Below are 23,622 nucleotides of genomic sequence, written 5' to 3'. Positions count from 1 at the left end.
CATGTCTCACTTTTGTTGGGATATCAGTGGAAGTTCCACTGTGTCCGACACCCCGAGGCAGCAGGTCTCGTGGAACGACATAATCAAATTTTGAAAATCAGATTGTCTAAAATATGTAAGGAGAAAGGTGTTGACTGGATAGTAGCCTTACCAGTTGCACTATTTTACATAAGAATGGTAGCACACTCTCGAACAGGGCTATCCCCGTATGAGGTGATCTTCGGAAGGCCACCAAATATGTGGGGGACGCCTGTACCACGTAAAATAACTGATGTTAATTGTAATATGCTGACAGATTACCTGGCTTCCTTGATGTCTGCACTACAATCTTGTCGTTCACAGGTAGCTGCAGCTTTTCCTGACAACACTGAGGTGAAACCCCATGACGTTGCTCCGGGGGATCTGGTGTTTGTGAGGAATTTCGATCGGAAAACCCAATTGGAGCCCAGGTGGAAAACACCGAAGCTAGTCCTGCTGACCACAAGAACAGCCGTGAAAGTGGAGGGCCGCAAAGGATGGATACATTCCAGTCACGTTAAGAAATTTCATGGACTATCCTCGGATATAGACACTGTGCCCTGCACTCCCTCACAGACTGATTCAAAACTTCCCTTTGTTGAAAGGAATGACTCTCAGAACTATAAATTAAAACTTAGGCCCAAACAGTCGAGCAATTTGATTGTTTAAGTCCTCTCCAAGGTGAAGCGGTTGAATTGTCTCTGACATGTATCCCTTGGACCTGAGTAGAGAAAATACCAGAGAAATGTTGAAACGACAGGCGTATTGTAAATCACTGCGTAGCTACTGTGTGAGGACATTATTAATTCTGTTTTTATTGAGTGTTTTAATAATCATTACGAGTGTGATTTTGCACATATATCATCCTATTTCTAGACATGTTTATAATATTACTGCTGAACATTCTTTTAGTGACCTACCGCCACATGAATTATCTTATAGACTTGCGCTGCGCAATAACACCTTCATTAGTATGTTACATCATTCCCATCAGACTAGTAATGCCACCAATTGTTGGGTGTGTGGCCGACTCCCTCCCTATCAGAATAACAAAGGAGTTCTGCCTTTCTTTCCACATCCGTTCACACACAATGGCTCCTGTGGAGCATGGTTTAGTTTACTAAATTCCATAGACCCAGACACAGCAGTTTATCAACAACATTGGATATGGGGAAATCTGAATCTAGTTTTATTCAAAGTCTGTCACCCTAATAAGGAGGGTCACCCCAGTAGAACAGGAACTGATTTAGAAAATGAAGTGTATAAATTAGGTAATTTTACGCCTAACCTCATGATTTTGAACGTCAAATCCGAAGTTGAATTAATTCTGCCCACTATGTCAGTATTTCCAGTTAAGGGTGAATTATGTGTGAGAAAAGTTGGTTCCATACACATGGGCCATAGCAAATGCGTTACTACAGTAGAATATAGTGATCAAGGGAAATCTTCATTTAGAGCTTCTCGCCATTCTTACTTTATATGTGGTCAGACGGCATATATGCGTCTGCCTCTAGATTGGGATGGTACCTGTTACATAGCATTCCTTTTGCCACCTGTTTTCCTAGCTTCCCCTGATTATTATCGAAATGTTCATTTAGTACACAAAAGAGAGCGTAGAGATCTCCCAGTTGTCGATTATACTGAAACGGCATGGGACAAGTATGTAGATTTCAATAAAGGTATCTTTCCTTATATAGGTACAATATCAAATAGTAAGCTGATACGCAGACTCACCAAGACTCTTGAAGCTGTAGTAAACGAGACTATAGCCGCCCTAGGCAATCTGACAGAGGAACAATCAGTGATGAGAATTGTTGTTCTCCAGAATCGTCTTGTCCTTGACGTCATCCTGGCCGATAGGGGCGGAGCTTGCAGGGTCATCGGATCCAGCTGCTGCATATTCATACCAGAAAATTCGCCATCTGTATATAAAGCTATAACACGCCTTCATAAGATTGTAAGCCAGATACACGAGAATCCAGGCACTTGGACGTGGTCCGGGTGGTTTTGGAGTGTGATATCAGCCTGGGGATGGAGAGTTCTATCCTTCCTAGGTATTGGCCTTCTTATGCTCTTCAGTTGTTGTTTATGCCTGCAATGTGGACCAGCGATTTGTGGTCTGTGTGCCACATCATGCATTCCATATCAAAGTTCTCGTTCAAAATGCCGGAAAAAGAAGGAAGAAGAAATGATGCTCCATGAGCAAATCGATGGAATAATGAAGATTGATATCTCTTGAAGGGCAAGTAGGGGACAAGGAGGGAATGTGGAAATGTGGATTTTCCTGATCAGTTATGTCCCCTATCTTGGACCCCAACGGTTCTATATGCATGTTACAAGTACATGTATGTTCCCTCCAGTTCCAGTTTCCAAGACGCAAACATATGTGTGTCTACCGTCGACATGTTCTCTGTCAGATCCGCCATCAATGGGCTGGATATTCAATTCCTAAGTATGAAAAGCCACCGACTTTATATGGCTAAGGTACTCCATTTTTACAGTTCAGGCAAGTAGGCCCGATTCTTTCCTCAAAGCCTTTCCCTGCTCTCTGTCTCTGACAGTTTCAGCTTGAGCTCGCATCTGTATCCATGAACTTTGTCCTACTCCCTGTGCAGCTAACGGTGCCTGCCTCGGCCAGTTTTCGCCTGCCTGCCAAGAAGCTGTATTTCACCTTCGAATTATCTAGTTTGCTCTTCAGCCGATGCATTCCTGTCCAGTGATTTAGGTAAACATTTCCTTTAGCTCACAGGCAAAGGACTCAGCCTTTCCGTCCTCCTGCAAGTGATTCATAGCCCTGTTGCCATGGAAAGTTTTCTGCCCCTCGCTTCTCATATAGACACTTAGACGCTTGTACACGCACATACAGTTAGTATAGAATAGATTCTGTCCGAGAGTCCTTCCTTGTGGATAACATAGTTCTCTAAACATAGGATGTTAGATATGATTTGGGATTAGGTTGACATGACCCCCTAGACTTCTCGTCTCCACATGTAGAGCTAAATGTCAAGTCCCCTTCACCCCCTAGTTGCACGTCAATCACACGTCATGCTGCTGCGCACGCATCCATGTTAAGTATTATCGTATAGATCCACCTATGTAAGATAATGAGAGCCAATCATGTTTCTTTTTGCTCCTTATTACGCCTAGTTTCAATTACGTATCACTATGTTAATTTATCTTATCAATTGTTACGCCTTTCTGCACTTGTTTCATTGTAAATGTATGACCTATAAAAGTTACTTCTTGTCAATAAAGTATTGTACTTCACTTCCTGAACCCTCGTGGTGACGGAACCTGAAGGCCGCGACTCGAGTCGGCCATTTTGAATGGAATAAAGCCCATTTAGAAAACCTCTTATACCACGGATTCTGCCTCTTGTTATTCTGAGCTATTTTACTTTATTTTAAAGATTCCGCATGAAATTCAGTTTCGGTAAAAAGAATATTTACCACACAATGATCAAAATGAATCAGCACTTCATACCACCGAATTACACAATGCATGAATCAACAGAGGAAGATGAGGACAGCGGCTCAGGTGACGGAAGTATTGTGTCAGATGATTACCTACTACTGGAAGAACCCCCAGAGTTTGAGGACGAGCTATACTTCCCTGACAATTAGGCTCGCACTTACTGTCTTCCTCCCTTTTTTCCCCCTTTGTTTATGTGTCTGTCGTTCCGGTTATAAACTTGTGAATCACAACAAATCCATTCTCACCGTCTTCTACTCTTCTAATTTAAGATACAAGTTTCAGGTGTCTGCCATTTGACACTACAGTCCTCAGAATCCAGCTCCTCCGCTCGATCATACTGAATCTCCTGCTCAATTCCATTTCCCTCAGGAATGATGATTGGATGATGGTAACAACAAATTCAAACTTTCCTCGTCCTTCCAAAACAAGTGGACCATGAATCAGATGACTACTATAGCTATCCTCCTTTCAGAGCCGAGAGAGACTGGCCATTAACTGAAAATAAGATGGAACAGGTAATGATTGATGCCATGCATTGGCCGCAGAATCGCAGACTGAATGATGTAGATTTTGTTGTGTGTGTTGCGCATGAATTGATGTAATTGTGCACTGCCACTAATCAACTTTATACAGAAAACACTAATTTTCCCCTTCTTGCAAACAAGAAATGTGTACTTCTCCTGCATCTTGGTGATACATTGCTTTTAATTCAATTCAGGAAGGGGACTCACTCAATCTGCGCAATGCAAATGACTGTGACTTACAGCACCGTCCATCATGATGATGGCGAAAGAGACGGCCTGCAGCGTTAACAAGATGAGATGGAACAGGTAATGATTGATGCCATGCATTGGCCGCAGAATCGCAGACTGAATGATGTAGATTTTGTTGTGTGTGTTGCGCATGAATTGATGTAATTGTGCACTGCCACTAATCAACTTTCTACAGAAAACACTAATTTTCCCCTTCTTGCAAACAAGAAATGTGTACTTCTCCTGCATCTTGGTGATACATTGCTTTTAATTCAATACAGGAAGGGGACTCACTCAATCTGCGCAATGCAAATGACTGTGACTTAACAGCACCGTCCATCATGATGATGGCGAAAGAGACGGCCCGTTAACTTAAGATGAGAAGGAACAGGTAATAAATGATGACAATTAATGGCATGCATTGGACACCTGACTCTGAGCTATTGGTCTTTGTGTTTGCGTTGTTTGTTTGTTGTGCACAAAGTGATGTCAAAGTGTAGTGTACTAGTAGTAATCTATATTTCTGTACACAATAAAGAATGACCCAAGTCAGTAATATTTATATTTCTACTCTTGTTGTGTCATAAAAATTATACTTATACTGAAGGCCGATCTTCAGTCAGTAAAAGTATCAGAGATGATGATGAAGTCAGGAGGAGGATGTTTCAGGAGTGGCATAAAACGGAAAAGCCTAAAGGTAAACACGTCAACAACAACCACAGCAGACCCAAATGTCTGTGTAGAAGTTGAATAGAGTGTAGCGGTGGGATGACTGCAGTGCATTGATTTTACTAACTTAAACTGTAAAATGCTATGTTTGGAATGGATAATGTGCTTTGCGTTTGTCCAACTCTTTGAGAGAAAAAAAAAGGACTCTAAAGTGTTAACGTAGGATGTGCTAATCGTAAGCACTGTGGGCCTGATCTCTCCTGTTACTGTTGAAGGTCAATGCTGGAAACAGACTAGAGTAGAGATGATGCATATGCATACATGCCACCTCGGAAAGTGTTCTTGTTGCACTACACCATCACTTGTGCATTTGTTTTCACTTGATTTCTCAATATCCCCTTTGTTTTTCAATCTAAAATTACAGTCCGGGCCTTGGCCAAAACTTTGTAAAACATTACAATGCATATTAATTACCTTACCAATCAATCACCTTTTTTTCCAGCCGGGCAGTGGCGAGGGGTGAGGCGACACACCCAAGATTGATGGACGAGAGGAGCAAGAGGAATGCCGAGATGCAAAAATCCAGTCCACATTTTTGACCAGGATAACACAGTAACAGTATCCACTTTTAACTTCTTTTAAATAATTTGATTAATATCTTGTATACAATCTTTACAACAGTGTGTTCTTGGAGTTGTTATTATCAATCATCATTAGGTTTGCTCTGTGTTTATGATTCTTCACTACCAATATTTAAAATTTCTATTTGCTATCTGTTAAAGTATTAAGGCCGGAACAGAACAAGAAATAGAAGTGTATGTAATCCAGGTCTCTCATCATGCATGCATGCATTGCCTTTTTCTCCCTTAACATATGGATATGGTAGTCTTCAATGATTGTCATTTGTTTGTCTATGTATGCATACTGTTTTTCTATGTCAAACCTTTCCCAAAATCCCCCTTCCCATCCATTCAACAAACCCTAACCCTCTTCCCCTGGGCTGTGTGACTTATTGTCGAGGTGTAACTAAATTAAATTTACACCAATACTTAATCACACACTTGCTGGGGCGGATGTGGTGAAAGCTACTTCAATTTCAATGCAGAGCGGTGATCTTCTTCTGCTTGCCCACCCATGAGTAGGATATTTCAGAGGTTATTTTATTTAATAAAGGAACATATACCTCAGCATGAATTGCCGGCATTGATTGGATTTGTTTGTTGTCATTCCTCATATACAGCACTAACTGTTAGACTGTAGGCATAGTCAAGTGACTCGAGTCGACACAACTATAGTTTGTAACTCTGTCTAGTAGGCTATCCTCATAACCACCATTCAGTTTTTTTGTCAAATTATATTTGAGCATATAATTGTTGCTCGGTAAGTTCTGTAATGTACTTCATTCAACTACTCCCCTAACAGTCTCTCAAAGGCGATTGACTGTCTCCTTTTCCTTTTTTTGGAAATGCTGCCACCCTGCCAGTGTCTACTACTAGTGTCTACTACTACTACTATACTACCACCACCACCACCCCAATCATGGCATGTATGAAAAAGGAAACTATCTTCACCATGCAGCCAGTGCTGTGCCACAGTTGAACATAAACATCAAGCACCGGTAAGAGAGAAGTTTGGGGGAGGCAGAATAATGGACATGTTGTCAATGATTTCATTTTCACACACCACTCCAAAGAATGCATAGACTAGAGGACAGACTGAAAGTACTAGAAGGACCAGTCAATGAGTGAGGTGTGTCGCATCTATCTGTTTGTGTCTTATACAGTCAGCAAATTATTGAAATCAAACACAGGCTATGGGCGGCCATGCACCAGCAAGGAAACAGTGTGATGTAAAACAGTTACCCCACCTACAAAACATTAACAACATTGCATGTAACATTGAAAAATATATTTAATTGACCCTAACAAAAATAAACTAAACCCAAAAAAGGTGACCGACCCCCCTCCCTAACCCCAACCACTGTCCACAGTAGAAAAAAGTCTTAACGGCCAAACGAGTAAAGAATAAGAACAGGAATTAAAAAAGGGGCAGTGACAGGGACTAACTGGTGGGGCGGGACTGGAGGAGGACACGCATCTGGCGCATCTCATCCTCTAAATGGGCGACGCGGCGTCTAAGGCCGCGGCAGTTGCAGGCACAGTGGGGGGGGCACCGGAGATGGCACGGTGGTGGCGGGCAGCCGCCAGACGGTGGCGCCGTACCGCTGGAGGGCGGTGGCTGGGGCCCGGGGCACTGGAGGAGGCTTGAATTGCTGCTGCAGTCTCCTTCTCCTCCTCGGCTAGGACCACCAGCCGCCGGTATTCCTGCTGGATTGCCTCCAGCTTCCGGCGCCGTGCCTTGGCGGCCAACTCCTTCCGGTTGATTTTCGGAGTAGCTGTGTATCAAAAAGAAAAAAACAAGACAATTGTAAAATATAGTCTTAATAAAACAGTAGGACAAGGTAATTATTTATACACATAGTGGCATGGTAGAGTAGCACTATAAAATAAAGCACAGTAGTACATAACATCTTAAATGTCGCCCGTCCTTCTTCCTTCCACCTGTCTTACACTTTTTAGTTGAACAGTGCACCAGGTGCTCTTCTCCATAAATCTTTCAAAGCGGAGTTGAAATCAGATAGATGAGGCCATTGGTTACTCAATACTCCGGCTCCTAGTCCAATACCAATTAAAGGGAATTCTAGTCTTCTAGCTCACTCTTCAAACGTCCCCAACAACTCATACTTACTTACGACATCGGATAGCGGGCGGACTTTGTCCGCCCGCCATCCGACTGCTAAAAAGGGTGGGGGTCCCGTGGGGACAATTAATTAGGATGATGCGCCCGGCACAGTGGCGGGCGCACCCTGTTTTTTTAAATTTAAATTCTGGTTGGCTTTGCTGAAAGCAATGCTAAAATGTTGTGCTGCTTTTCCAAGCACAACATGACGGGCCCCGCACAGAGCCTGTCACGTTTTGCTTTGAAAGTCGGGGGGGTACCATAGCATAGGTAGGTACCCTCCATGGGGGCCCCCAAGCATACTCTGCAATGTGTGCATGCCTTTCCGTGGCGGACGGCAATGCCGCCACGCAAAGGCATTCCAAAATGCAGATTATACGGCTGGCGGTGTGGTGAGAGAGACACCACCGCCATATTGAACCCTTTTCCGCCTGGACATGTCTGAATATTTTCTACAGGGATGGCGGGAGGTTTGCCCCTGCGGTGACGGCAGTGAATTCCAGCCGGCCCGGCGGGGGCAATACGCCCACCATCCTAATGGGGCCCTAAGTCACAACTGTACAGTATACATATACATACAGTACACCCTTGCAGTGAGTGTGCTGTCAAGTTCAACAATAGTTAAGGATTATGAATCTAACTTACCACCGCCTGCCACTGGTGCTGCCACTCCCCCTTCCGCTCCGTTGCTATCTGCAACTGCCGCATCCTCGCCCTCCGCGTCGCCTACGCTGGCCCCGGCAATGGTGGTCGGTAGTGCGCCTAGAAAACATTACACATTTATTAGGCGTCATATACACCTCCCCCCTATTGATCAGTAGCAAGGTTGAAAAATGGGTTAATACTAACATACATCACTAGTACAAATCAGGTAGTAGTAGAGTAGACACTAATAGTTATATGATCATTGTAGCCTTTGCTTGATTAGCCCTAGCCATGCACATGTGACTTTACCTTTACCTTGCAGCTTCTTAAGACACCTTTGAGCCCACATGACCTGCCTCACACTGCTACTGTCTAGTCTACGCGCTGCGTACAAGCGGTCAACAAACATTAACAAGCCACTTTTTTAGGAAGAACTGGTGTACTACTGTTAGTCCATATTGCTTATCCATAGATGCTACACTTTTTGGCACGGCTGAGAAATGCTTGCAAGTTGCAATATACTAACGCACACCATTTCTTTTTTCGCATTACAGACGCAAGATTCCCTTCTACGAACCAGAGCTTCTGAACGATGCACCAACTACCAGTACTAGGTTCTTCTGAGGTGAGGGGTCCCTTCACTCACATCTTCATTTATAAATTTATATAAACTAAATTGCTATGGGATGGTGGTGCTGCCTTCCACCACTGTTCAGTTATCATGATTTAATTCCCAACTGTATAAGTGTAACAATGTATATTGTTTTAATGTTATTGATTTGCCGGTTGGTGCTGCTAATAAAACAGTGTACAGACCTTCTCAAATTGAAATAAACATTTTAAACTTACATAGACTTGGTGGTATTTGGTGTGGACTAACTTACACGAGTGAGCAAATTAAAGTAAGGGTGTGCATGTGAATTGCTTCCATGACAGAGGTTGGGTTTGTTATGTTCTGGGTTGTGTACTTGTTGGGTATCTTGGGGGGAGGGTTCCGAGACCTAATAGGTATGACAAGACAGTACTATAGTCAAGCAGTGGAATTGTGGTGGGTGCGGAATTTCTGATTGAGGTGTGCAAGGAAGGTCCAACCTACCATCACCAACATCCTATTTTCTGGTGCAAATGTATGTGCAAGATCCCTACAACAGTGGTATGTCCTATAGGGTATCATATCAAAATATTAGGAAATCTGGTAGGGCTGTTGTTGCTGTGAATTTTCAAAGCCTCAACATCAATAAGAGTAAAAGTAGTACAAGACAACGACCCAACGGATTGTACGAGCTACTGGTGAATATGAGTTTTATATTACAACCTTTCACAAAGAGTGGCACTGGCCAACTGGGCAAGACTAGCTACTACAGTACAGACAGACTGATAGTATGTAGTAGTAGTACTCAGAGTCATCATAGCGGAGGCAGGGATAAGATTTTTGAAACCGTACAGATCGAAGGATAATTGGTGGTAAAAAAAATAGCATTTGGAAACACACTATAGTTCGGGAAAAATGGGGCAGTAAAAGTTATGGAATAAGAAATATTATTAAAAACAAGAAGACTTACTGGGGCCAGCAGAGGAGCCCTCAGCGGTGTCCTCCTGGTGGTGTTCCTGTCCCGCCAACTGCCCAGTCGCTGTCGGTCTGCCCCTGGGTGCTGATGAACAGGAAAGATAAAAGAAAGAGACAAACATTGATGGATGGTGTCAAACAAATACAATATTTTTCAACAACGGTCAAAAAACACTTATGTAAACAACAATTGCAATAACTACATTGACCGATCTCATCTGGTCAACATGTAATATCGGGGGATTCACAGTTCGACTACTTAAGTTACTATTTATCAACAGTAATCCAGTCTTCCATTCTGATTCCAGAAAACTAAGTTACAACTAAGCCTAAGTAGTAGTACAACGTACCACCCAACCTAGCCCACCTATTCCAGGCATGCCAATTGTACATTAAGTATGCATTTCCACTGTATTCCTCAACAATGCGTATGGTCCAATCATGGAGGACACATGAACATGACTACATTTTTTGTATACACCAAATTTTGGTTTGATTGATGCTGATCTGCTACTGCTAAGTAACTGCTAAGCCTACCTCCACTCATTGAACAAACTAGAAAAGGTTCTAAAGACTGCCGTACTAGCAGCACGTCACGTAACTGAGTGAGGGGGGGCATCACGCATACCACTAACCAATTAGAAGCTCATACAAAGTACCTAAACCTAAGTATCAATCCGCCCCTATCTATTAGTGACAGGACAAAGTAAGGAGTGGACGTGAGTCACTGTAGCATTACGTAACTTAATTTCTCTAAAATAAACTCGTAAAGAATCACGCTAAGCAAGCGCAAACGCAAAGCTGCAAACAAGTAAGATTAGTAGTAGCGCAGAAGAGCACCTGTGTCATAATCACAGAAGACTTTTAAACGTTATTAACCTGGAATGTATTGTAAGAAGCAACATTCTAGCTGCTTGGAAGGAAAAAAAGATATTCGCAATATATAACATAGAGCAGAAGAACAGACACAAAGTTGTAATAATTAAATAGGTACTCACCAAGCCCCGGGACCTCCACTCCTAGCAGGTCCAGCAGGTCCTGCTCACGGTCCAGGATGTCAGACCACCGGTGCGTCAGCTGTGCCTGGGTGCGCCGGACCCCAGAGATGCGCGACACTGCCCGGCGCACCTTCCCCCACCGCTGCCGACGCTCCCAGAGGCCGTACCCGGACCCAGGCCTGCCACCTGCTGCCAGGGTTGTGGGGAGGTGGCGCTGCACAAAGAAAATTAGTGCAGCCAACTCCACCTCCCCAAATAAGGCCCGTGCCTGCACCCCTTGTGGGCGCCGCCTTCCGCAAGGAAGGCGGTCGCGGCTCTGGCTGCGCCAGCGAACAGCCCTACCCTTGGACATGGTTCTGGGGACGGGGCGGGAAAGAAAAAGTAAAATAAATAAAGGAGTAAAGGAAATAAATAGCAGGCAATAGAAAGAGAAAAAGTAGCTAAAAAACAAAAAAAAAGTAGACAAAAACCAAAAATATAGAAGCAGGAAAATAGTTAGAGAAATAATAAGTAATAAAGATCCAAAAAAAGTGGCTATAAACAAAGGATTGAAAAGATTTAGGGAGGATTGAAAATCAGGCCCCAGAACCATGCAATAGAGTGAAAAACAAGATGGCCGCGCCCACTGCGACCACGTGCGCAAGTTCGCGCGATATTTTCTCCCCGAGCAAGCAAAAAGCAACGCGATCAAGTAAAAGCGGTCGCGAACAGGAAATATCGACCGCGAACAGGCGCGAACATGCATTGCGCGACCCGGAACAGGAAGTAAGCATCGCGAGAGGGCGGGACAAGTGAAAACAAGATGGGCGTGCCCGTGAGCAACCGCATGGGTAAGTTGGCGACCCGCGATCATGCAAAAAATACCGCGAACAGGCGGCAAAAAAACTTCTGCGTCTTCGCGATATTTCCGGCGTGTTTCCGGAGATTTTCTGCATTTTCACGATAATTTGCGAAAGTTAATTTCGCAAATTCCGCCCACCCCTAGTGTAGATTGACATGGCACACTGTTCCGCACACCAGGCCACATGTGGTATCGGATGTGAGGTGCGTATGTATGCATGGGACACAGAGTTGCGTAACAAGGACATGTCTGCATCCTCTCTATGAATGTGTGGTGAGTCATCACATGTACACCTTCATGGCAAGGTGTGTGGGCTGTCCTAGTGTAATGTCATGTGACTTGTGGCTCTAGTGTTCCACTACCAGTCTCTGCAATCGACATCCTACTTCTGCTGATGTGTGGATATATGTCACTCCTGTCTTGCGTCTGGCTGTTCACTTACACTGGGACACAGCTAATCCCATGCCATGGCATGTGGAGGTTCACAATCTCCGTGTGTAGCTGGGTCTTGGTAGGAGTGTCACCTGGCAGCCATACGTGTCCAGGGCATGTGGCTCATACCTGACTCCGTATGTCGCATATGTGTATTGACAGATAGACATGTGCTCAGTACATATAAATTTTTGTTGTAGTGCACTCACTCTTCCTTGTCACTTCCAAATTACTGCAGAGCGCCGCCTCTTCCCTGACCAATTCCGGACTTGGCTGCCATGCGGGAGAATGACTGTATCTGATGCTACCGCTTCCCCCAACCATTGAATCTGGAGTTGACGGCGAGACTGGCACCACACCTGCAACCGCTGCACAGGTATCCTACGGCACTGACACCCAAGCTGAAGGTAATGGCAGCCCTACATTTTCTGGCCACGGGTACCTTTCAAAATACCATAGCTCATGTTGGTGGCATGTCCCAGAGCATGTTCTGCCGTGTGCTGCATGATTTCTTAGAGGCCATGTTGCTTCACCTGGATGAGTTCATCCATTTCCCAACCCCTGAAATGTTGACTGGGGTCAAGCGTGGATTCTATGCCCTGGGAGGGATGCCCCATGTCATTGGGTCCATAGATGGGACACATGTGGCTTTGGTAACACCACAGGCACAGGAGGTAGCGTACAGGAATCGCAAGCACTATCACTCCATCAATGCCCTTGTGGTGTGTCTGTCCAACATGGTGATTTCACATGTCTGTGCTCGTTTTCCAGGGTCAGCACACGATGCCTACATCATGAGGCGTAGCAGGGTGCCTGAAATGATGACGCCGCTGCGCAACGAACGAGCATGTGTTGTTGGTGGGTACAGTCTCTGTCCTGTATTTTGCGTAGACTTCCAGCACGACCGCTTCTCCTGTCCTACGTATGTCCATGTGCTTTCCATGTAGGAGACGCTGGCTATCCCAACATGCCATGGCTGATCACACCTCTCCGCAACCCCATCACGCCGGCCCAGCTCCGCTATAACACCGCCCATGGCCGGACAAGGCGAGTGATAGAGAGGACGTTTGGCCTCCTGACTAGCCGATTCCGATGCCTCCACAAGACCGGCGGCGCCCTCCCATATGCCCCGGCGAAGGTCTGCAAAATCTTCATGGTCTGCTGCATGCTGCACAACATGGCTGTTGAGAAAGCTGTGCCACTCATCCTGGATCAAGATGATCAGGACCATCCACCCGTGGAGGATGAAGGGCTTGGCAATGGGGCTAGTGATGTGGAGGACGTGGTTCCGCAAGAGGACATCCGGACTCGGCTCATACGCGACTTCTTTGCTTAGTGGTGAGTACCAGTGTCTGTGTGTGCATGCATTGGTCCCCGTGTGGCATGTGTTGCGATGTGTGTGTCCATCTGCATGTATGGCACGTGAGACAGAGGTGTGTGTGGATGTGTCACTGGAGTGATGGTGCCAGTGATGAGTGTATTTCCCCTGTCATACTTGTGACCTGGCATGTTGGCATCCTTACATGTGTCGAGTACATGCACATGCAAGTGGCTGTGCTTTTTGTGGCTGACTTCTTGTGTGTCTCTCATCCCCAGGTACTTGCGCATGCCGTCTGCTGGTTGCATTGTTGTGGCACTGCTATTCCTCATGGACACGTCATCGTGTGCTGACTCAGCCTTACCCGCACAGACAAGTTTGGAAGTCTCCTTCGGGTAAGGGATGCATCAGGGGTGTATTGGGTGTGGCAGTTGTTTACGATGTATGCAAACTGCCCCTGTCGCTGTTTGGTTCCTCTGCAGACATGTCGCATCACCATGGTACACATTACATGCAGCTGGGTACACCTGAATAGATGGTCAGACTTGTTGACAGTCATCAGTGATGGGATTGTGGAATGTGATGATGGCATCAATGTGTGTTACACTGCCCTCGGACACATACAGTTTGCATTGGCTTGACATGGTGTGGGACTTCCACATCAGCAGATCAATGGTGTATGGCAGTCTCTCCGTGAGCAGCAGGGGGTGTTAAGCTGTTAGCCGACACTTGTGTGCCAGTTCCATGGCTATCACGCATTTGTGCTGCAGAAGGGGGGTGCCAGTGTTGGACCCACATGTTACTCAACATGACACGTTCATGTGTACTCCGAGTTGCCTCTGCAATCCCGAATACATGACTAATAAAGGTGTCCCTATGCCTCCAAGGTGCCTCTTCTCTGTCAATGCTGGTGTGTTGCCACGGTGCATCCGGCATGTCTGGCATGGTTTTCCGTGATAGTGGCTATGTGTCTATGTGTAGAGTAGCAAGATGCGAGCTGTTTGTGTGGGATTAGACTGTGTATTGTGCATGTAGTCCATGACTGTGTGGGTATTGTGACATGTGCCATCCCCATGCATCCAACGTTGGCCAGGCCACCATTCTCTGCATCCACCTGACTCAAGCTTGCAGGACATTGTTCTGCCACCTGTCCACACATACCTGGGTGCCCCCAGGACACTCCACATGATCCCTGACCTCTGCGCATGGCTGTCGCTGTACTCAATATGTCTGTCGGCACGGTTGTGCGGCCACCCCCTCAGCTGGTTGGGCCCATCACGGGTGTGTATGGTGCTCCATGTCTGTCTTGCCTACTACAATGTGACCCATGTGTGTCCTGTGCCAGACTCAGGCCCCAGGTTGTGGATAGTTGAAGTCAAATGAGAACTCAGGCATAGTTAGACTTTACAAGACACATGTAAGCTAATAATGCAATCAGTAGGCATCTTCTCTTTATGGTGTGACTTTTTATTTTGGTTGGGGTAGGGGGGGGGTTTGACATGAGGGGCTTTCCGGGTGTGTGGAATCCAAAGTTCACTAGGGGAGTTGGTGTCCTTGCCATTTGAAATCCTCAGAGTCCATGCCACAGTCTTTGGCAACATTGGTCAGACAGTGACCAGCAAGTCCATGTGGCAGAGAATGTCTTTTGATGCTGTGCTGCTCTTGCTCCAGTGGGCCAGGTGCCAGGCCAGGTGTCCTGGGAGATGGTGCTGTTGCGCCGACCGCCACGGTCTTTTCCGTGGACGACCCGCCCTCCTGCGGGGACCCTCAGAAGCAGGCCGTGATGATGTTTGGGATGCTCCGTCGGATGTCTCCTCCTCCTCCTCATCCCTCCCTGTGGGTGGTGATGTTCTACGCCTGGTGGCACAGGGAGGGTTGCCCATGTTGTCGGCCATCCGACGGAGTGTACTGTGAATTCCCGTGAACACCGTCACGAGCTCAGCCTGTCTGTCCTCCATCCGCCGTTGGTGTTGCAGTAGACAGGCATGTTGCTCCGCATGTTGCTGGGCCTGCTGAGTCTTGATCCCCTCGAGGATGGACACAACCTGGGCCATGCCCGTGGTGTCCTGCCGGTATGTGTCCAGGATGTTTCGGACATGGGAATATACCGGTTGCCCAGCCAACTGGTCAGGCTGGCGCCTCCGCCGTCCTCCACTCCCACCACTCCTGCCCACTTGCACCTGGCCTGCCCTTGTGGGCACATCGGGTCTCTGGGACCCCTGAGGGGTGGCATTTGCGTTGTCGCCTGCCTCCTCCTGGGTGCCCGGGACACCGTGTCCCTCTTGGCCAGCCTGGCTGCATTGTGGTGGTGGGGCAGGGATCCTGGGTGTCTCCTGGGATGTGGCAGGAGTGGGGGTGGTGGTTGGCCCAGTTGTACCTGACGCAGGAGCTGTAGGTCGTTGGACACCAGAGGGGCCCGGTTGGTCGGGGTTGGGTTCGTCCACAGAGTGGTGAGAGTCGTCGCTGCCGGTGGCTCCGTCATCCCGCCGAGCCGGGTCCTGTGAGTCTTCCCCCCCAGTGTTGGGGGGTGATCCACGACGTTGACCTGTGTGTGAGAGAGACAATGTTAATTTTGTTCCATGCAACATCCATGTTTCATTGTTTTCAAAGTTGGCACATTTCCTCTGGGAATTTGGATATGTCTTGCGTTCCACTCACAGTGCACTTGTGCATGGGTATGTCCCTTGGCCACAGCTTTTGTGACTTTACCTATCTGTGGCACAGTCTTACTTGCTGCGTCAATTGTGACTGCAGTCAGCAGTGGAGTGGGCAGGTGTGGCGAGCCATGCATTGGCGCCTTCCGTGTAGCACTGTACGTGTGCACATGGAGTGGATCCACACACTTATATAATGCAGGTAGCTGTCGCTGTGCTCGTGCACAGGTTGTGACATGGCCCTGTGTTTTGCCATGGAGAAGAGGGGGGGTTCTGGCACTGGCCACCCTTGTCTACATGCACGCAGTCCACCTGCTGATGAGCAGACATTCCCACACCCCACAAGGCTGATTTGCTCTCCCTGTGTGTCCCTTACTCGCTCCCTCTCTGTCCCCCTCTCCCTCCCTCTGTGTGTCAGCCTCCTTCCTCTGTCCGTCTCCCTGTGTCTCCCTCCCTCTCTGTCCCCCTCTCCCTCCCTCTGTGTGTCAGCCTCCTCCCTGTGTCTGTCTTCCTGTGTCTCCCTCCCTCTCTGTCCCCCTCTCCCTCCCTCTGTGTGTCAGCCTCCTCCCTCTGTCCGTCTCCCTGTGTCTCCCTCCCTCTCTGGCCCCCTCTCCCTCCCTCTGTGTGTCAGCCTCCTCCCTCTGTCCGTCTCCCTGTGTCTCCCTCCCTCTCTGGCCCCCTCTCCCTCCCTCTGTGTGTCACCCTGTGTCACCTCAGCCCAGCTTCCTGGGCACACACTGTTAGCAGATCTTTGAATGGCTCTTGGATTGTTGATGTGAGTTTGTTTCTGATCTCCAGGCACCCATTGGGTGTAGTGTGTGTGTCTGCACTGCTGCTGTGGTGGTGTGTGCTGCCACTCTTTCACAGTGTTGGCTGTTCATTAGCTGCTGTCATGTGCAAGAACGTGCCGTCACCCCCATGTGTTGATGCAAGGCATCCGCCATTTGCTGGCGAGTCTTTCCTGTGTTGGGACACACTGTTTGTCTGGCTGTGACCTAGGCCATATGGGCAGGGGGCATTGTTGTCTGCTTCTGATTTGCACTATGTGATTTTTGGGGCCCACACTCCCGCCATCTGGATTACCGTATCATGTATTGGTGTTTTCTGTGGCCTGTGACTTGACATTGTCCAGCTGGGTGCATGGGGCATGGTGGCGCCAGTGGCATGTGCGTGTTCATGGAGTGTGGTTGAGTCATGCGATAGCTTGGGGTGGTTGCGTGCTTGTTTGTGAGTTTGGTTGTGGATGACGTTCCCCCCATGTGAGGTGAGTTGTTTGTGTACTCACCCAGGTCTCGGAGTCCGTCTAATCCGTCCACTGCCACCACCGGCAGTATGGCCATCACCCTCTCCTCCCAGGGATGTAAATGTAAATGTGCAGGAATTTATATAGCTCAAATCACCAAGCGGTCTCTAAGCGCTTGCTCAGGGAACCCATCCTGGTATTCCCCTGTGAGATAACCCGGCAGGGCATCCGCAAGGTGAAAGCCAGGCATCCCGCCGCAAGGGGCCCATGTGGAGATTAAGCAAGCTATTGCCCAGAGTCGCAGAGTGTGAACCCATGAATCGAGTATGCACTGGAGCGAGAATTATCGAGTCCATGGACATTTATGGACTCCAGACCCAGCCGAGCAGGGAATTGAACCCTGGTCCCGGGCTGACCTCTGCTTCCAGGTCTGCCTCCTCTAACCAGTGAACCACACTTCTCCACTGGTATTCTACGCATCTGCGGGGCGGCCCTCCTCCAGGGACGTTGGCCTGGTTGTGTTCGTCCGTCATTTTGGCTCGGACCCTCCTCCGCAGATCGTACCACCTGGCTTGGCATTCATGCCTGGTCCTTCTGGTGGTCGCAACAGCATTCACAGCATCGACGATGGTCTGCCACATGGATGTTTTTTCTGAAAGGCTGGTTTGTCTGACCAATGTTCCAAAGAGGTGTGGCTCAACTCTGAGGATTTCATCGACAAGGACCTCCAACTCTCGGCTAGTGAACTTTGGATTCTTGTTAGTGGGCATGGTGAGGGGTGTGGGTGTGGATGGTGGGGAGGGGTGTGGATGGTTGTGGGTGTGTGGGTGTGGTTGTGCAGGTGTGGGTGTGAATGTGATGTGGGGGTGTTTGTGAAGGTGTGTGTGTGAAGGTGTGCAAGTATAAGGTGTGGTAAAGGTTCTAGTATGGTGCTGTAGGTTATCTGTGGGGTCTGGCAGCAGTGAGTCTGTTGCAAAGGCTCATGGTTTGTGTGTGTGGGCCCTTTTTATTGGTCCATTGGTGGGTGTGGCTGTGTTTGAACTTTGGGTGGGTGTGTTATAAGGAGTGGTTGTGTTTTGGGCCTCTGTTTTGGATTTTGGCAGTTGCAGGTCAGTGAATGTGTTGTTTTTGTGGTTGTTGGACATGTTTTGTGGCTTAGTGCCATTCGAATGGTGTATTCTTGTGTTGTTTTGCTTTGTCCTGGTTGTGTACGTGCGTTTTTAGCGTGTGTACGGTGTGTACATGGGCCATTTTGTTGTACAGTGCTGTCCTTGTGCCTGGCTTGGTACGACTCGTACATGCGCGATGTTATGTGAAGGTGGTGATGTTGGGGCCTGGGGTACGCTCCATACGTACGTGGGTGAGGGTACGGTTCGTACGTACACGGGTGGGGGTACGACTCGAACGTACACGGGTGTACATACACGGGGGGTACGCCACGTATATGGGTGTACATACACGGGGGTGGGACACGTACACGGGTGTACATACAGGGGGGGTACGCCACGTACACGGGTGTACATACACGGGTGGGGGTACGACTCGAACGTACACGGGTGTACATACACGGGGGTACGCCACATACACAGGTGTACATACACGGGTGGGGGTACGACTCAAACGTACACGGGTGTACATACACGGGGGGTACGCCACGTACACGGGTGTACATACACGGGTGGGGGTATGACTCGAACGTACACGGGTGTACATACACGGGGGGTATGCCACGTACACGGGTGTACATACACAGGTGGGGGTACGACTCGAACGTACACGGGTGTACATACACGGGGGTATGCCACGTACACGGGTGTACATACACAGGTGGGGTTACGACTCGAACGTACACGGGTGTACATGCACGGGGGTACGACTCATACACGGGTGTACATACACGGGTGGGGGTACGACTCGAATGTACACGGGTGTACATGCACGGGGGGTACGACTCGTACACGGGTGTACATACACGGGTGGGGGTACGACTCGAATGTACACGGGTGTACATGCACGGGGGTACGACTCGTACACAGGTGTACATACACGGGTGGGGGTATGACTCGAACGTACACGGGTGTACATACACGGGGGTACGCCACGTACACGGGTGTACATACACGGGTGGGGGTACGACTCGCACGGACACGGGTGTACATACACAGGTGGGGGTATGACTCGAACATACACGGGTGTACATACACGGGGGGGTACGACTCATACACGGGTGTACATACACGGGTGGGGGTACGACTCGAACGTACACGAGTGCACATACACCGGGGGTATGCCACGTACACGGGTGTACATACACGGGTGGGGGTACGACTCGAACGTACACGGGTGTACATGCACGGGGGGGTACGACTCGTACACGGGTGTACATACACGGGTGGGGGTATGACTCGCACGGACACGGGTGTACATACACAGGTGGGGGTACGACTCGAACGTACATGGGTGTACATACACGGGTGGGGGTACGACTCGAACGTACATGGGTGTACATACACGGGGGTACGACTCGTACACGGGTGTACATACACGGGTGGGGGTACGACTCGCATGTACACGGGTGTACATACACGGGTGGGGGTATGACTCGAACGTACATGGGTGTACATACACGGGGGGTACGACTCGAACGTACGGGGGCTGGGGGGGTGTTCGGCGTGTATGCGGGCACATGTCTCCATGGTTGCTATGGGTGTTCGGTGCAGACGGTGTTTTTTGCATACGGTTGTAACATCGGACGCATGGGATGGATCGTGATTCCGCGGTCGGACTTGACTTTTCACATTTGTACAGTAAATCGTCCGGGGACGTGTCGGACACAATTTCCGACCCGAGGACGTGTGGGGAATTGTTTCCAATGCGATTCGTATGGTCTTTTTCCCATACGAATCGTAATTGGCAGTTTGTACGGCACTTGTACGATTTGTACGGTAAAAAGACCGGATACGAGTCGTACGGGCTATTTTTTTACCGGATCGTGATCGGCACCTAACTATTTCCAATAAATAACGTCTGCAAATCTTGTTGCTTAAGCACATACACCAAAATATTATCTGTCAAAGAAGTCCACAATAGAAATATTTACCTTTCCATGAGGCCAAATGGTAATTTTTAAATCCTTTGTAGGTGAAATATCCAATGGTAATCCTATAAAATCGAAATAATGGTTTCTTCAGATGCTGCAATTTGTATCTAAAATTTTGGTTTTAGAAAAATTAAGTAGGAATTTGGTAATTCTGCAGGCAAACGTTGCTTAAAATCAATTGAGAATCATTACACAGTGTCCAGCCTTTTTCACATTTTAGATAAACTGTGTAATGACCAGAAGTTATAGAAGGTCCATCATGGAAAATTGTTGCAACTGCAACAAAAGTATTTCCTGATATTGATAATTGATTTCCTACAAACTTCTTTATTAAAGTGTCCAATTTTGTTCCATCAGCTCTACAACGTTGCATCATTAAAATTATATACTGTCGATATTTCTTTAAAATTAACGTTGATAACATTTCTGATTTACATTGAGAACATTCCACGTTGTGATTTGCATCTTTAACTAATTTACTAAAAGTCACTTATTTACTCTCTGGTAATGTTAAATGTATGAACCTTTCAGAATCAACATTAGTGCTGCATGTGTTCATACAGTTTTCACAACAATGTTCCCATTTATAAGAGAGACCAAACATATTTTCTATTTCTACCCCTTCATCTTCCAGTACCATAAGCATATACATTAAGAATTCCTGTGCATCTTGCTGGACATTTTGTGTAAACTGAGTACATACATCTAAAAGATTTCTAACATCAGAAGCACTTTCTATTTTAGTTTTATCATTACTCAACTTCTCATAAAGGAAACTCAGCAGAGAACAAAATCTTTTTTCAAGATTTAGTATTATCTGCTCTTGCAAACTTTCAAGATAAAATACAACATTCAGCACTACATTAGCGTAGCAGTTGACACCAGAGCTATTTTCAAAATGACAACCAACAACCTCTTCAAAATTGTCTTTTTTCTTTTTGCTTGCAATCACATCACTCTCCTTTTGTTTTCTCTTCTGTACATCCTCATTACAGATATTCTCAATTCTCCTTTTCCGACAAACCACACGTTTTTCAAACACAGGATACTGACCTAAATGAGGAGCATAGCTTCTTCTTAATCTATTATACTCCTTTACACAATTTGCATCAGCACTAACTTTTGAGTCATCAAAGTCTATCATGAATAAACCAGATAATTTTTTCACTTGTGACAAAGCAACATATGCCATACCTTCTTTAAACACACTAGATCCAATGTTTACAAAAGCACTATCTACAGTTAACCTCTTCAATCTGACCAAATTTTATTTTTAAAAATTAATTTCCATCTTTTTTCTGGTAATTAAGAAAACCCACAACTTTACCCATAGCTCCGTTCACTAAACCTTTTTCTACATTCAAATTACATCTTAAAATTACTCAACAGTTCATACATACATAAAGATTCTTTTCTAGGCCAGCTGTTTTCGATACGTTTTTCTATAGAGAATCCAATTTAGTTTTCAATTTGCCTGTCAATATAATAGTTATTCCTTCATGCTGTATTTTATCCACGGCTTCCATTTTCATAATCTCGTCAGTTTCCAATTTCAAAAGTTCTTCATTGAATATAGAGCATTCATGTAGTGTTGGCATTAAGCAGATTACAGTATTTTTTTCTGCAATTTTCTTGTATATTTTCTCTGGAACTATTTGTTCTGTTGGAGACAAATTACATAGCAATCGACTCTGTAAAGCTTTTCTGCCATGTTCTGTGAGTGGTCCAATTCTGATATCCTTGAGAATACTTGCATAATCATCATCATTTGCTTGCCGCATATTGGTAATGAGTTCTTTGTACTCAGAGTATGACCAAATATTCACATTACCTATACTTCCTAATGACTTTTTCGTGTCTTCATGTGCAAGAGTATTAAATACTGGTTGTCCTTTAACTGGAGTGAGCTGCAATAGATCCCCAAAAACTATAACATGTTTTCCTCCAAATAACACGTCATAGTCTGTCTTTAGAATTTGCTGCATTCTTAAATGCACAAAGGCAAGCATTAAGTTTGATACCATGCTTACCTCATCAATAATTAGAACTTTCATTTTCTTCAACACTCTTGAAACTTCAAAACATGCTTCTCCTGTTAGCTTGTGGTATTTTATTTTGTTCTCATGCTCTACTGGTAACATTAGCAAATGATGTAAGGTAATTCCTTTTATGTTATATGCTGCTAACCCAGTTGGAGCAGTAACAACACACGACAAAGTTGAATCCGTTTTTTCCTGTAGGTAGCTTCTAATTACTTTAATTAAGAAACTTTTTCCAGTTCCAGCTTGTCCACTCACATACATTCTGATTGGTTCAAATGATGTGCATGAGTACTCTTTATTTTCATGTAGTAGTCCATGATCAATTTGTTTTGTGACTTCTTCATAAATTTGTTGTTGTTCATCATTCAGTTGTTGTTCCAAATTTGGTAAGTCTATTAAATCTTCCTGAGCTTGATTCATAGCTGTTTCCACTTCAGTCATGGCTATTGCAGCTTCATTTTCTACGATTGGTTGTCCTAGGGGATCTTGACTGAGCGTACTAGAACTTTGACTGTCTTGAGAACTGTCTCTAGCTACTTCAGCTGCAATTGTAGCTTCTTGTTCAATTTCTTCATTTAACATTTGTACATAATTTGTGAAAGAACTGCATTCTATGCTATCTTTACATGCATTAAAGGAATCTTCATAGCTCTGAAAATCTCCAAGTAATTCATCCTCTGAACGCCATGGTTTTAACAGCTGTAAAAGTGCTAAGTAGTAAAATTCCTTTTTCTCAGTAGTGTCGCAACTCAACTTCCTGTGACTAATCAAACTTCCTTTTGTTTGTTTCACCAAACATCCTTCCTCACCAATGACTTTATATTTTCCATTGTTGATGTCTTCTGTGGCATTCCGTGTAAAAATGTAGTTCTGCAGCACTTCATAGAGACACATGTTCTCAAGATGATGACTTCTGTTTGGGTAATATGTGTCCAACATATTTGTTTTCAAAATGTCTGTACTTTCTGGTTCGTTCTCTGCTAAATATTTAATTTCTCGAATAGATTTCAGTACCCGATTTCGCATTCCTGCAAGGCCTAAACTTACCCAAATTATTCTTCTGGATTTGGAGTACAGACTTGCAGATGATAACCTATCTGAGCATTCATATGACCCAATTTCTCGATGCG

The 23,622-nt window shown here is 46.2% G+C and overlaps 1 long non-coding RNA gene across 1 annotated transcript; it reads right to left on the bottom strand.

Moving 5' to 3' along the window:
* Positions 1-6,926: 6,926 nt before the first annotated feature.
* On the bottom strand, positions 6,927-9,953 carry LOC146809263 (uncharacterized). Its single transcript, XR_014965536.1, has 3 exons — positions 9,860-9,953; positions 8,298-8,414; positions 6,927-7,308 (listed from the first exon to the last, which is right to left on the bottom strand). It is a non-coding gene; the product is annotated as an uncharacterized LOC146809263 (long non-coding RNA).
* Positions 9,954-23,622: the final 13,669 nt, after the last annotated feature.

The sequence above is a fragment of the Triturus cristatus genome, chromosome 7 (genome assembly GCF_964204655.1).
Source record: "Triturus cristatus chromosome 7, aTriCri1.1, whole genome shotgun sequence".
Lineage (NCBI taxonomy): Eukaryota > Metazoa > Chordata > Amphibia > Caudata > Salamandridae > Triturus > Triturus cristatus.
The sequence above is the reverse complement of the archived record's forward strand: the minus strand, read 5'-3'. Positions and strand labels throughout refer to the sequence as shown.